The sequence below is a fragment of the Gossypium arboreum genome, chromosome 4 (assembly GCF_025698485.1).
Source record: "Gossypium arboreum isolate Shixiya-1 chromosome 4, ASM2569848v2, whole genome shotgun sequence".
Lineage (NCBI taxonomy): Eukaryota > Viridiplantae > Streptophyta > Magnoliopsida > Malvales > Malvaceae > Gossypium > Gossypium arboreum.
This window is the reverse complement of record NC_069073.1, coordinates 1,892,522-1,907,024: the sequence shown is the minus strand read 5'-3', so window position 1 is coordinate 1,907,024 and position 14,503 is coordinate 1,892,522.

The following is a 14,503-nucleotide window of genomic DNA, read 5'->3' as shown; positions in this document are numbered from 1 at the left end:
ATTTTCCTAACTTCACATTTAACTTATATTCACTAAATTATTAATATTTTCTACTCATTTGTTGGATTTAGTGATCTCGAATCACTGTTCCGACACCACTGAAAATTTAGGCTATTACACTCAATCAATTCAAACATCTATTATCTTAATTCATATACAAATTAATTTTCACACATACTTATATTTAATTTCAAATATAATACTTACCTTACCTTAATTATTCCATAACTATAAATTCAATATACAAATTAATAAATAGTTTGAGTTATAGTAATACAAACCCGGAATACGAGTTTACTCCTCAACGATCTTTTCTTTTCCTTTGGATGTCGATGCCTTGTTTTCCTTGTTAGCTAAAAATAATAATAATAACAATCTACATTATTAATTACAGCATTAATTTAAATAATTAATTAAATTCCTACTCATTTTATACCTAATGTTTGTTTGGTTGCAACTCCCAAATTTACTTTATACTTCATCCGGAATTATTACTTTGTTGTTCTAGCTTCAACAAGAACTTCATATTTCATCCGGATATATTACTTTATTACTCTAGTTTCAACAAGAGCTTCATATTTCATCCAGATAACTTAGTTCTTTTCCATTTTTTTTCTTGTGTGAAAAACCCAATAAAACTCTTGCTAATTGAAAATTCATATATTTATTTCATACTTCAATTCTATTCAATTTTCTTCCATGTTCACCCTAACTATCAAGTATTCATAATATAACCCTAATTTAAAATTTCTTTTAATCTAATCCCTCTATTACAAAACTTATAGCTTACCTTACAATTTAATCCTTTTACTAATTCTAACTTAAAATTTATTCAATTCAATCCCTAATTCATCTTTTTTTCTTCAATATGAACTTTGTTTAAAAGCTTATAAACTTTCTAACTATCAAATTAAGTTCATCAAAACCTTGTTTTAAGCCTTCTAAAACATCAAATTTAAGTGAAAATGACTAAATTTAACTTACCAAACAAACTTGAAGCTTTAAAATCTGAATTTTCCCCTTTTCTTTTCTTTCCCTCTTCTTCCCCTGTTCTTTGAATGCTCTCTATTTCTTATGCTGTTTGTTTGTTGGCTTTTTGTTTCTTTTTCCTTTTATTTCATTTTATTCTATTTACTTTATTTTAATTTGTTTTCTATTTAATTAATTAATAATTATAAAATATCCATTTAATAGCAAATGTATATATTACAATTGTATCCCATATCCACCCTACATTTGTCTTGATCTGATCTATTTCATAATATAATATAATTAATAATTTTAATAATAATAAACATCTAATAAATATCTTTTACTAATTAATAATAAATATAAAATATCTTTTTACTTAAATATTAAGTAAATAACTAAATATATTACAAGTGTACCTATTTAATTATTATTTCAATACACTTGTATACTTCATCACCATACACTTGTCACACAACTAGATTTTTTATTTATTTATCTATAATTCATATTATAATTTAAATAAAATAATAATTATATAATTTAATAATTTAATAAAGTAAGAAAAATCTTACACTTATGCCGCCTCATTCTATAGTAAATGGCATATTTTTCATTTTGGCCCTTTTATTTTATTTTAATCTATAATTAAACTTTTACTCTTTATTCAATTTAGTCCTTTTATTATTTACACTAAATTGAGCTAATTTCACTTAATTAAAGCCTAATTAAACACATTACTAGGCTCACAATTATTCCTAATAATTATTTTCAAACTTATTTCACTAAGACGGAGGCCCTATAACTCACTTTTTCGGTGCTCGTGAATTTTGGGTCATAACAGAAAGAAGATAAGTTCTTCTTTACTTTTATCACTTATGAGCCGTGCGAGATGAAAGTCTCATGCACTGTTTTGAATAAGAGAAAGAAGTAAGGAATCCTCTTTTCGACTCTGACCCTCCCACTCCAGTCGATATAATAATTTTCAGTAAATAAAAAATTATATATGCCGGGACATTAACCGTCTCATATATGAAGTTTTTCTTCATGTTTGATAGCCCCTTGAACTGCATGTTTTGTCACTGTGTTTAATCCCTTATTTGAACAGTTGTCTAAACTAACTTTTGAACGACAGTCTAGACAAACTTTTAGGACAACTCAAGTGTAGTATAAAGTGAGCATTTATGTTTGATAGCTCATTGAACTACATGTTTTGTCACTGTGTTTAATCCCTTATTCAAATAGTTGTCTAGATTAACTTTTGGACAACAATCTAGACATGATTTCAGGACAACTCAAGTGTAATATAAAGTTAGCATTTTTTTTTTTGATCTTCATGATGTGTTACACTATCAAAAAATGATCATTAGACCATGTTTTATTCTATCCTTAATAATGTTGATCGAATTTGGGAAAAGAAAAGGGTGAAGGATTAGCTTTCACCATGTCATACATTATCCTTATTCTTATCATTTTACTTAGAGACCAACCTAGTTATTTTACTTTGATATGAAGGAAGTTATGAGATAAATATTCAAGATATTTTGAGAGATACTTGATGAAAAATTTGATCTAAAGGCAAACTAGATGAGGACTTGAAGAAGCTTATAAATAGGTTGCATTGTCACACATGTTGGTGTGTTTGTGGGAGTGCTTTTGGCTAGTTATTTGTATATCATTTACTTGGTATCTTAGCAGACTTGCGTTAAACATTTTATGGGAGAGTAAATATTGTTGTAAGTGAGTAATTTGTAAACAATTGGGTTCATTGTTAGGGTTACAATTATCTATTATGTAAGGATAGATTAGACTTAAACCAATAAATAATCCATATTTATTTTTATAGGATTCTTTTTGCACTTATATTAAACAATTGAGCATTTAATCTATAAATTCTACTTTTGGGGTATATAATATTATAAATATTGCATCTTTTGTCATATATATTAGCTGTAATCCAAATTGGATTAGAATGAGGATATAATAATCTCAATGCAAATTATGAATAATTAGTAGAGGGTCAATCTAAAATGTAAAGGGACAGCTTTGTAATATTTTTAGATAGTGGCAATATAGCCTTTTAATTGATTTATACAAAATTGGATTTCAATTTTAGCATCTACAATATGTGATTTTATTTGTAAAATTTCAATTGATTTCGACATCTACAATACATTTCTATTTTTATTTAATTTATATTTATTTATGATTTTTATAATATAAAATAAATATTTTATATTTAAAATTATAAAATATTTTCCAGAAAAAATTCATATAAAAGTTATTGATTATTTCTTAATTTACTTGAAAAAATATTGTTTTTTATAAATATTTATAAAAAATTTAAAATTTTGTCAAATAAGATTTAAAAGGTACAAAATAAAATTTATTTTCTTAAAATAAATCTAAAGAAAATTAATATGAAAAAAATCGAAAACCAAATCTAACTAAACTATAATGAATTAATAAAAATCTTAAAAATATCTGACTGAACCTAATCGATTTGTTAAGGATGGCTTGAATTTTCAAGCCAAAGTCAACAATTGATTGCACCCATTTACTGCACTGAAATTGTCCAAATTTTACAAGCGACAAATCTAAAACATGTCAAGATTTGTTGGCAATTGCGGGAATAGAAGGTTGCAAAAATAGTTGGTGTTACAATTTCCATACATGCAATATTAAATGGGTATTGACTTGAAAGCCATGTAAACTAGTATAAATAAGCTTTAGTTTTAAGTCACGAGACACCAATTTTGAGAGTGAATTAGCTAGTGATTTTTTAATTTGAGAGCAATTGTGTAATAGTTTTTGGGTATTTTCGAGTGTGAGTTGTAAGTTTTTCGAGTTGTGTTTTGAGTTTTAGAACACTTGTAATCTTTACATTCTTGTTATAGCGAAATTTCTTTTCATCTCTGTTCATGGAGGTAGATTTTAAAGTCAAATCACGTAAATCTTTATATAATTTTATGTATTCTTTTTTACACATTATTTCTTGTTGAGTGTCTTATTTATTCTCTATAAATTTATTTATGGTCATATTGATATACTTAGTTCAATCCATCCTCAACAAATTGATATTAGAGCTTTGTTTCGATTACTTTTGTGGTATTTGCAAAGTGGTTGTGCTCGTGATTTTTTTTTTGTTGCTTACATTGTCACTTAAAATGTTGATATGACTGCAAGTGTATTATAAACTAAATACAAAGTCAGAGAAATTCACTAGTAAAAATAGTTTCAATTATGGCACATCAAAATACGAGTGATGCTGGTTCAACAAGGATTGCTTAAGGCGTTGCCTGGTAGAGACAAATTACCAAACACACTCATGAAAGTGCAAAAAGAAGATATACTGAAGAAATCACATAGTGTTATTCTACTATGTTCAGGTGATGAAGTATTACGAAAGGTAGCCGAAGTGACCATTGTATTCGGTTTGTGGCTCTGGTTAGAGAGCAAGTACATGATGAAGTCATTGACAAATTGGCTCTACCTCAAGCAACAACTTTACACCCTAAAGGTGGAGGAAGGTACACCTATTTCATAGCACCTTGACACTTTCAATTCTATTATCATGGATCTCAATAATATCCATATTAAAATTGATAATGAGTATCAAGCATTGATTGTTTTTGCATTCTTTACCTCGCTCATATGAGAACTTCGTTAATATTATGTTGTACGATCACGATGATATTTATCTCGAGAAGGTAAAAAAATGCATTAGGTTCTAGTGAGTTAAGAAAGAAACTCACCGGTAAACTGAAACAATCAAGGTGAAGGTTTAGTTGCTTGAGGGAGATCCAAGTCAAGAGGAGGACATTCAAGAAAAACTCATCCTAAATCACAGCCCAAGAAAATAATCCAAAGTGACTGTTTTAAAAACACTGGCAGGTTGTGAAATGGATACTTGGGAAGTATTGTAGACTTATGCTTAGTGTATAATCAAAATGACTATTCTAGAACTATCATTGGTTTTGTGGACTCTGATTATGCTGGAGATTTGGGCAAAAGAAAATCTGTAACAGGCTATGCATTCACTTTTTTGGAGGAGCCATTAGTTGGAAAGTTATATTACAGACTAACATTGCCTTGTCTACAACTGAGGCGGAATATATATATATGACGATAACAAAAGCAGTGAAAGAAGCATTGCGGGTGAAAGGTCTTGTAAGCAGTCTCGTTTTATAATAGGATTCTACTTTTGTATTTTGCAATAGTCAATGTGTCACCCATTTGACCAAAAATCAGATGTTTCATGAACGAACCAAACACATTGGCGTGAAATATCTTTTTGTTCAAGAACATGTTACACAAAGGTGATCTCTACAAACAAATTTAAGCATTGCTTGAACATGGTTAGTATTGAGGATTGGTGAATGCCTGAAAAAGCATTTGGAAGAGGCAATCTATATAGTTTCAAGAAATTTGCTATAATGTTCAACTTGGTAGAACTTCAAGCCAAGGTAGAGATTTGTTAAGAATGGTTAAATTTCCAGGACAAAGTCAACAATTGATTGCACCCATCTAGTGCACCAAAATGTCAGAATTTAGCAAGCCACAAATCTAAAACATGTCAAGATTTGTTGGCAATTGGCATTGAAGGCTGCAAAAGTAATTGATAACCCATACTAAATGACTATTAATTTGAAGGTCATGCAAAATAATATAAATAGGCCTTAGTTCTAAGCGACGACACATACCAATTTTGAGAGTGAATTAGCTAATGAGTAACCAATTTGAAAGCAATTACATAATATCTCTAGGATATTTTTTGTGTGCAAGCTGCAGCTTCTTGTTATAGTGAAATTTCTTTTTATTTTTTTCCGTGGATGTATATTTTAAAGTCGAACTACGTAAATTCAATATTAAAAAAATTAGAGTTTAATTTATCTAAATTTATAAAATATTTTTATGAGTTGACATGTAAGAGAGAGATTAAATTAGAATCCTTTCGTAATATACAACATTCTTTATGAAAGGAAAAGTAGTATTAAAATAAAGCTTTGTTTTTTTTTAATATAGTGCCAATCAGAAAAGATTCTGAGAAAAGAAAAAAGCTTTAAGAATGAATGCAGCAAAGTATGCGATAGACCAAAATTCAAAGGGGAAAACAGGCTGGCAATTTGAAGTGGGAAATCAGATATATTATATATATATAGCTACCACCACACACCTGTCCTTTGTGCTTGATTAGTGGGTTTCTTACCCAAATAATTCCACATTCTAGATCATGTAATTCAATTGAAAAATAAATCACTTTGATAAATTATAACAATTAAACTTTAAATTAATTTGAATTACTTCATGTCTGAATTTGATGATAATAGATTTGACTATGGGTCGAGTCGAACCGGATTCAAATCTATGTAAAATTTTAAGTTTATTTTTTAAGTTCGATTTTGACTCGATTTAAAAAATAGGCTTAAAATTTTATCCAAGCTTCCAGTCCGGCTCGCCTATATGAAAATTTTATTATATTATTTTTATATAAAAAATTTAAAAATATAATACATCAAATACACACTAAAAACATTCAAATAAATGTTTCCTAATAATTTGAAAATACTTAAAAAAATGTATTTATACTTAAATAACACTAAGATAATTACAAATTAGCAAGCAAATGTCTTTAAAATAGTAACATAATTAATAATAAAAAATCATACAATATTCAAATAATAACAACAAAATATTAGTAATATAATAACAAAACAATAGCAAAATAGCGGTAAATAGCAGTAGGGAAAAAAAATTTAGGCTGAGTAGGGCTCGTGTCAAAAAATCTTACCCAAGGCTTGGTTCATTTTTTTTTTTCAAATTCATTTTTAGGGCTTATATTTTTACCTAAATTCTCTCACTTTTTAAACGGACTTTCGAGTCTAAACAGATGACTCAATCCATAATCATAACTAGATGATAGTTGATTTAGTTAAATATATATGAATGATAGATTTTTAATTTCAATTAAACACTTTGATAAAGGGGAAAAAAGATCCCTAATGTCGTGTACGAATTATAACTCAATAACAAGTACTGGTGTACGTTGACAAGATGATTCTATCAGCAGGGAATTGTAAACAAAGATTGGCTTGTTATAGATAGGCTTTAAAATCTTTACTTAAAAACAATATTTATATAATAATATACAAAGCAATTGATTGATTAATATTCTGTTTGTTGCATCATTACCATTCTTTGATTCTTCGTTGTGAGGAAAAAAAAGAAAAAGGTTAAAAGACAGAACATATTCTTCACTGATATGACATAACACACCACTGTTATTGTCATCTAAAAGCCTATTTTTGTACCCTTGTGGGTATCGTTGTTTAAGCTCATTTCCATGCTATTTGATTCCAATTTCATCTTCTTAATCTAAACTCAAATATCACTTAATCTATTTTTATTATAAAAATCATAATTATAAATTCAATTTTGTTAAAGATTGTTTGACGGGAATCTCATCATTTATTGAAGAAATAAATATAGTTACAAAATAAAAGGATCAGTGGGGGCAAAAAGTCGAGGGTCGTAGCTTGCCACAGATCCCTATTAAGCACAAAACTGGACTGGGGTTGCGACCAGGTAGTACGAATCATACAGCACAAGTTGAATCCGTATAGAACTATTCTTCTTCTATTTGACTTTGATTAGAATAAGGTTTTCTACCTTTAAATAAATCTAGTTGAAACTCTCTTGTATCATTCGTTTTTCAACATTAGTGAATTTATCCTCCTCCGTCAGTGGTTTTTCTCGAAAGGATTTCCACGTAAAATCGGTGTGTTCTTTTTTACTTTTTTTTTCTTATTGCTTTGAGATCGTTCTACCGTCATTATCAACGTTTATTATAACAAATTTAAATTCAAAATAACTTTCAAATAGAGAGTGATTAGGACTTAAGATGACCCAAACCAATAATGATATGAATAAATAAATAAATAACCCACCATCAAACTCAAATGATATAACCTAAAATAACTCAAATACAAAATAACCCAAACATAAAGCCATCTAAACCTAAAATGACCAAAGTAGAAATGACTTGAAACAATAGTTAATCCAAAACTTTAAAAATTAAATTCACCCCATCTATATTGACCCGACTTGTCCATTGAATGTATTACTTATCTGATTATAACTATCATTGATGTCCAATTAATCAAAACCAAGTTTGTTAGAATTGATTGGTTGAATCGAACATCAGTTCGGAAATAAGAAAAAAATTATTTAACTCCTAAATTGGTACAGATCGATTGAATGGGATTTAAAATTCGATTAAACCAACACTTGAACTAGATTTTATATTTTTAATTTTTATAATTTTTTGAATAATTTATTTAATTTGAACTAAACGAATTGGTCAAATCAATTGAACTAAAAATTGATTATCTAATACATTCTATTCCATAACATTAATGAAAACTCAAGTTAAGATTATCTATAATTAATCACAATTCAACACTAATTAGCAAAATAAGCTCTCTGTCCCATTGTGGAAATGGGGATGTTATAATATAACTTAAATAAATTTGTAATGTTGACAAATCCAACTTGAATAAAACAACACAATTAGGAGGAAATAGTTGTCCTTATACGTACAATATGATATCTTAAAGAAATTAAATCGTAATTTTTATATTATATTAATGTTTTAATTAAGGGTTAATATTTGATATTGTCTCTACAAGAAGTGTTTAAATGCTACCACGTGTCTCTGTTTTATATTAAGACTCGGTTGAATTATTTTCACAAATTAATGGACACTAATTTAATTGAAAAATTATTAAAATACTTTTTATATACAAAACAGAAAATATTAATACAATAGTGTTTTTTATCTTTTCTTACTTTCTTAATAAAATAATATTATAATAAGATTTTAACTACACATTAATTTAAACTTTTAACTTAATTAGCCTTAATTGATTTTAATATAAATTCTTTTATAAAAAAGTTTCCACTTGTATCAAAGATGTGTCATAATCTAGTCAACTTTTAGGCTATGGTTGTAGAATCCAATATCACCATACTAAATACTTTTCTTTTAATCAATCATACTTTAAAATATGGGTAAACTACACCAGTGGTCACCCTAAATTAATGTTGTTCCTATTTTAGTCACTTTAAATTTTTTTATCAATTTAGTTACTGTCCTTAAAAAATTTGATCAAAATGGTCACACAACCATTAAACCCTTAACGGATTGTTGATTGGACTTGCAAAAAGGAAAAATTATTCTTTTAGTCCCTTTAAATATTACAAAATGTTTAAGTTAACCCCTTAAATCCCTATCAAAAACCCATATTAAAACTCAATATTTGCATCCAAGTCCTTTCTTCTTCTTTTCGTTCTTTACCCTCCTTCAAGCCCTGAAAACAACCTTTCTTAATCCCTTATGAAATCCCTAGAGTATACCAAACCCCGTGGCCTACTGTAATTTGATATGTCAAATTAGGCTTCTCATTACACTTAACGAGCTTCTTTTCGAGCAATTTAAGTGTTTTTGTTATGTATTTACTTTTTTTTTTTTGCTATATTCAAACTACACTGTCAAAAGAGAAACAGAGCAGCAGCCAAAGCAAAAAACTTACAGCAAAACATAGAGAAAAAAAAAACACAGTCCAAAAACAAAGTTATGTTTTTTACTTAATTTCTGTTATTAGCTTTAATAATTGAATTAGTGTGCTTCTTATCACTTTTGAGACCCGAAATGGTCAATTATGCCATCAAGGACCTAATGGTTGGTTAAGTGTTGTAAGGAGTTATCGGAGGCCCAAACATGAGCGAAAACATCACCTAAAAGGAGGGGTATCGCGATATCAAAGCCTTGAAGTCGTGATATCCCCGAAAATGTTGAATTGAAGAGGATCAAAGCCTTTTCTAATGGTATCGTGATACCAACTATGGGTATCACAATACCCAGCTCCCAAGAACTCTCCATTTCAGGACTGCCGAGGATATCGCAATACCAAGCCCTAGGTCATCACTGTTGAAGGAAGATAAAAAAATTACTAGAATGGTAGTCTTTTTCCAACATGTCCCCCAATCAAAGACACGCGCTCAGGGAAAAATTGGTCAACAAAATTAAGTCTGATATCTACTAAAAAAGGCCAAAATATTGGCTAGAGAGAGAGAGCCACTTAGACACAAGTTTAGGATAGTTTCTCTTAGTTTTTCTATTCATATTCTTTATGTTTAGTCTCTCCATAATTGTAGAACTTATTTTTCTACAATTTCTTTGTGTTCTTAGCATTTTCGTAGTTAGTTAAGTTAATTACTACTATAGCCTAGGGTTATTTACATGTTTAGTACATTGAACTTGCTTGTAATTACATTTTAATCTTTAGTTTAACGTTACTTTAGTTTATTTTATTTTTATCCGTTAAAAATCACATATTTATTGTTCTTGCTCATTTAATTTGTTGTTAGTTGCTTGTTTTTCAATTCTTTTCAATTAAAAATCCAACCTTCCATTACTTTTTATTGAGTTTGTTTCAATGGCTTTCATGGTTGTTTCTTTGTTGTTTGTTAGTTTAGAAATGATAATGAGTAGCTAAATATTTAGGGGTTGGTTGATAGAAATGATGGGTAATTGATTTTTGGGTTCAGTGACTAAATTGCAAAATTAGACTAAATCGAATAGCCTTAAAAACTTAGGATTGGTGCCCCTAAGGGAAAATTGAGATAAGTTAGACCGATAGGAGATCTTATTGGGCACCAATTTGATAAGTCCTGGATTAGTCGGTGAGGTCGAGAGATAAACTGGACTAATTTGTCTAATTTGGTAAAGTTGAGGCCGAAAGGTAAAATGGAGTCAATTTAGGAGTAAAAGCAATTTAGACCCCTAATTCGGAAGTCAACCAACCACTCTTTGTTATCGTGTTTACTCATATTTGATAGTTACATAGTTTGCTTTCTTTATAATTTAGTCCTTTTTTATTATAGGTAATTAATTAGTTTTAATCAACTTCAATTATGGTTTTTCGTACTATAGCATTTAGTAAGTAGTTGTTTAGACTCTTTAATTGCTTGTTTGTAGCTAGAATTCACTTAATCGCCAACTCCTTTGGATTCGATCCTCGGAGTACTCTTGTACCCCGTTGTACAAATATATTACAACTGATTTGTCACACTTGCAGATACCACACATTATTATTTTGATTTGACTGTTGTTATTTGTGTTGATTTCTCTCGTGGTCTGCGAGGAAGACGAGAGGCGATCACCCTACAACTACATCATTTCGATATATCCAATAGAGTCTACTACTCTTTTTTCCAGCCCTACCACCATTTTTGAGAACCTTGACTTTAAAATCGAGTCTTTCAACGACGGAGACTCCATCTGCATTTTCCAACAAAACTTGCATTTTCCCTTTATCCACACACTTAATTTGCTTAAAGAACATTAAACTAGGACCAAATTTAAAATCATTAGTAATAAAACTACAATTAACTTGATCACAATCCTTTCTGTAATCCAATTCAAACCTAATCTTACATTGAACAATCATTGAACAAAATCTCTCATTTGCTTTACTAACATCCAAATTCTCTCCCTCACTTAAACAAGAACTAGTGTTTCCATTATCAACCAAACTAAACTCAAAATTCTCAAGGTTTCTAACACCCAATATAGAAGGCCCAAAGCAACTCAAACTATGTTTAGAATCAAAACTTTGAAGAACCCTAGAGATTAAAGTACCAGAAACATTGAAATTAGTCAAGTAATTAAGCTTACTTGGTGCTCTCCTTCCAATGACTAGGATTTCTAATCCCCTAATCTGGAACTATTGTCATAAGCCACTACGAGGGTTTAAGATACTGCCATTTAAAGAGGAAGAAGAAGAAGGAAGGGAAAATGATTTGGGAATTTGTAAAATGAGCTTTACTAGAACTTTAGATCCGGGTTTTATTACTATCAAAGGTATCATAAGAAAATTGAGCATTAAACGTAGTCTTTTTAGGCACATTGGCAACTGTATTTGATTGGAAAAAATAGAGTCCTCATAGCTGAAATACTTGATTTTAAAGTTGAGGTTGTTAGAAACGATGAAAGGAAGTGGAAAAAAGAGTAGTAGGTTACGCCGAAGATACTGGAACAACATCGTTGCAATGTTTGGTGCACTCTAGTAGGATTTCAGAAGGGATTAAGGAGGTTGTTTTTGGGGCTTGAAGGAAGATAAAGAGCGTAAAGAAAAAGAGGGGACTTTGATGTAAATATTGAGTTTTATTTAGGTCTTTTTATATGAATTTAAGGGATTAACTTAAAATTTTTGTAATTTTTAAAGAGATTAAAAGAACAATTTTTCCTTTTTTGCATATCCAATCAACAATTGTTAAGGGTTTAACAGCTGAATGACCATTTCGGTCAGTTTTTCTAATGACTGTGACTAAATTGACAAAAAAAAGATTTAGAGTGACCAAAATAAGAATGACACTATTTTAAGATGACCTTTAATATAGTTCACCTTAAATATTAACAAAGTTAAAACAGGATAATATCAGCGTAACATACTTCCATCTCGTGTAGGCATAACTACCGGTACCAAATGACAAACTTATAACCATTAAATAGGGATCTAGGAAGAAAGTTTGGATTTTGATATCTAATTAATCGTCCCATTAAAATCAATTTGCAATAAAGGAAAGAGTCAAGTTGACTATAAACTCACATGCAACTCAAGATTTAAAGGATATGGAATTACATAACTTTAATATCCATTTGCATTTAATAAGATTTCTAATTTTGTTTTTGAAATTTGGTTCGTTGAATGTAACATTATTCCTCTTAATTAATTTTACATTTCGAACTAAGATTAATTGTTTGGTTTCTGAATTTTTTTGACCACCCTATAATTTCACACTCCCCAATAGTGTTAAAATGTCTGAATATAGAATGTGATCTTAATATTAATCATCTTATAAATTATCTTAGATTACGAGTGTAATATTTAATCTTCGACCAATTTACCTTTTATTTCTATTATTTTGATTAATTATAAATAAAAATATATGTTTTTCTTGATGTGAAACAATAGATATCATATCTTAAAATTATAATTTAGTATATTAATTATAACTATAATTATGATTTATAAATTTATTTCAACATCATATATTTGCTTATTAATATATAAATTGCAATATCATCAAAGAATATTTATAATTTATCATAATTCTATAAAAATTGGAACTAAAAATATTTAAAAAACTAAACCGGTTAAAAATTATATAATAAAGAAAATTTAGAAAATTGTGTTATATATAATCCTAAATTTGTCAATTCCAACATTCCACATCATAATCTATTATTATCAAAAAAAAAATCACATTCATTTCATCTTAAGTTGATGATAATAGATTGTCATTTTTCTTTTCAAGTGTGCTTTTTGGTTGAGAACATTTTTCTTTGAAGTTGATTTGGGATTGGGGGCTCAATCCAAATTTCGTGTTTAAAGCTTGGTAATGTCTTTTTAATGGGCTTTAATTGGGTTCCTTCTTCAAGCCTAAATATGTCTTAACTTTAATATAAATTAAACATGTTGATGTCGATTGTATCATTCATCAAATTGATTGATAGTTTTGGTATCCCTTGTTTAGCGAGTTCATAAGCAACTTGGTTCCCTTTCCTTCTAGTATGATATGAGTGGCCTGGAAGCAGTGAGATTTCTCATTAATCCTCTACACTCAAAATGTGTATATATATATATATGGCCAATGAATGATAGGGGTCCTCGTCCGTCCCATTCAAAGCCTTAATCACATGCAAAGCATCGGCTTCCAAGATGATGCACTTGAACCCCATCAAGGGCTGCCATTGCGACTAAAGCTTCAACCATAGAGCCATCATGGACCTCGTTGGTTCTACAAGCCATGCTCCTCATTAACAAAGCCATTGTGGTCTCTAACAACCACTCCAATACTGCCCTTCTAATCACCTTCGTCGAAAGAGGCGTTAAAGTTCACTTTCAATAAATTAGCACAGAGGCCTTTCCAATGTGTAATGCCCGGTTGCAAATAGGGTGAGGCTTTGGTTTGCACCCTTTGGAATTCCTCCTTGTATGCTAAAGCTCATATTACAATGTTCCGAGTCATTTCAATCTTGGGATTAATAACAATGGCATTTCAAGTATTCCAAGCAACTCAAAGCATCATAACCAAGCTCTCTAAGTTATCCTTCTTGAGTATCCTTATCGTCTTTTCCAACCAATCCACCATTGAGGTAGTACTTGAGAGCGTGATTTGCTGAGAGAGACCACTAAGCTCGAGCATTTCCTTTGACAGGGAGCGGTTCCTAAGCGCACGCATCCCGTCCTCTTCTTCCCCAGGACATTGCTCCCAATGTCCCGCATCCAGATGTCTTTCCTGGCAGCATTGCCAACAAGACAATCAAACTCTACAAGGTACATTCAAAGACCAAAGGGTCTTTCAAATTTTCCGTGGCGGTCGTCCGTCTCCCATTTTGAGAGAGATTTGATTACCCTAACACATACCTGACATTCTTCGCATGATGCCATATTAGTTTGTCTTGTGT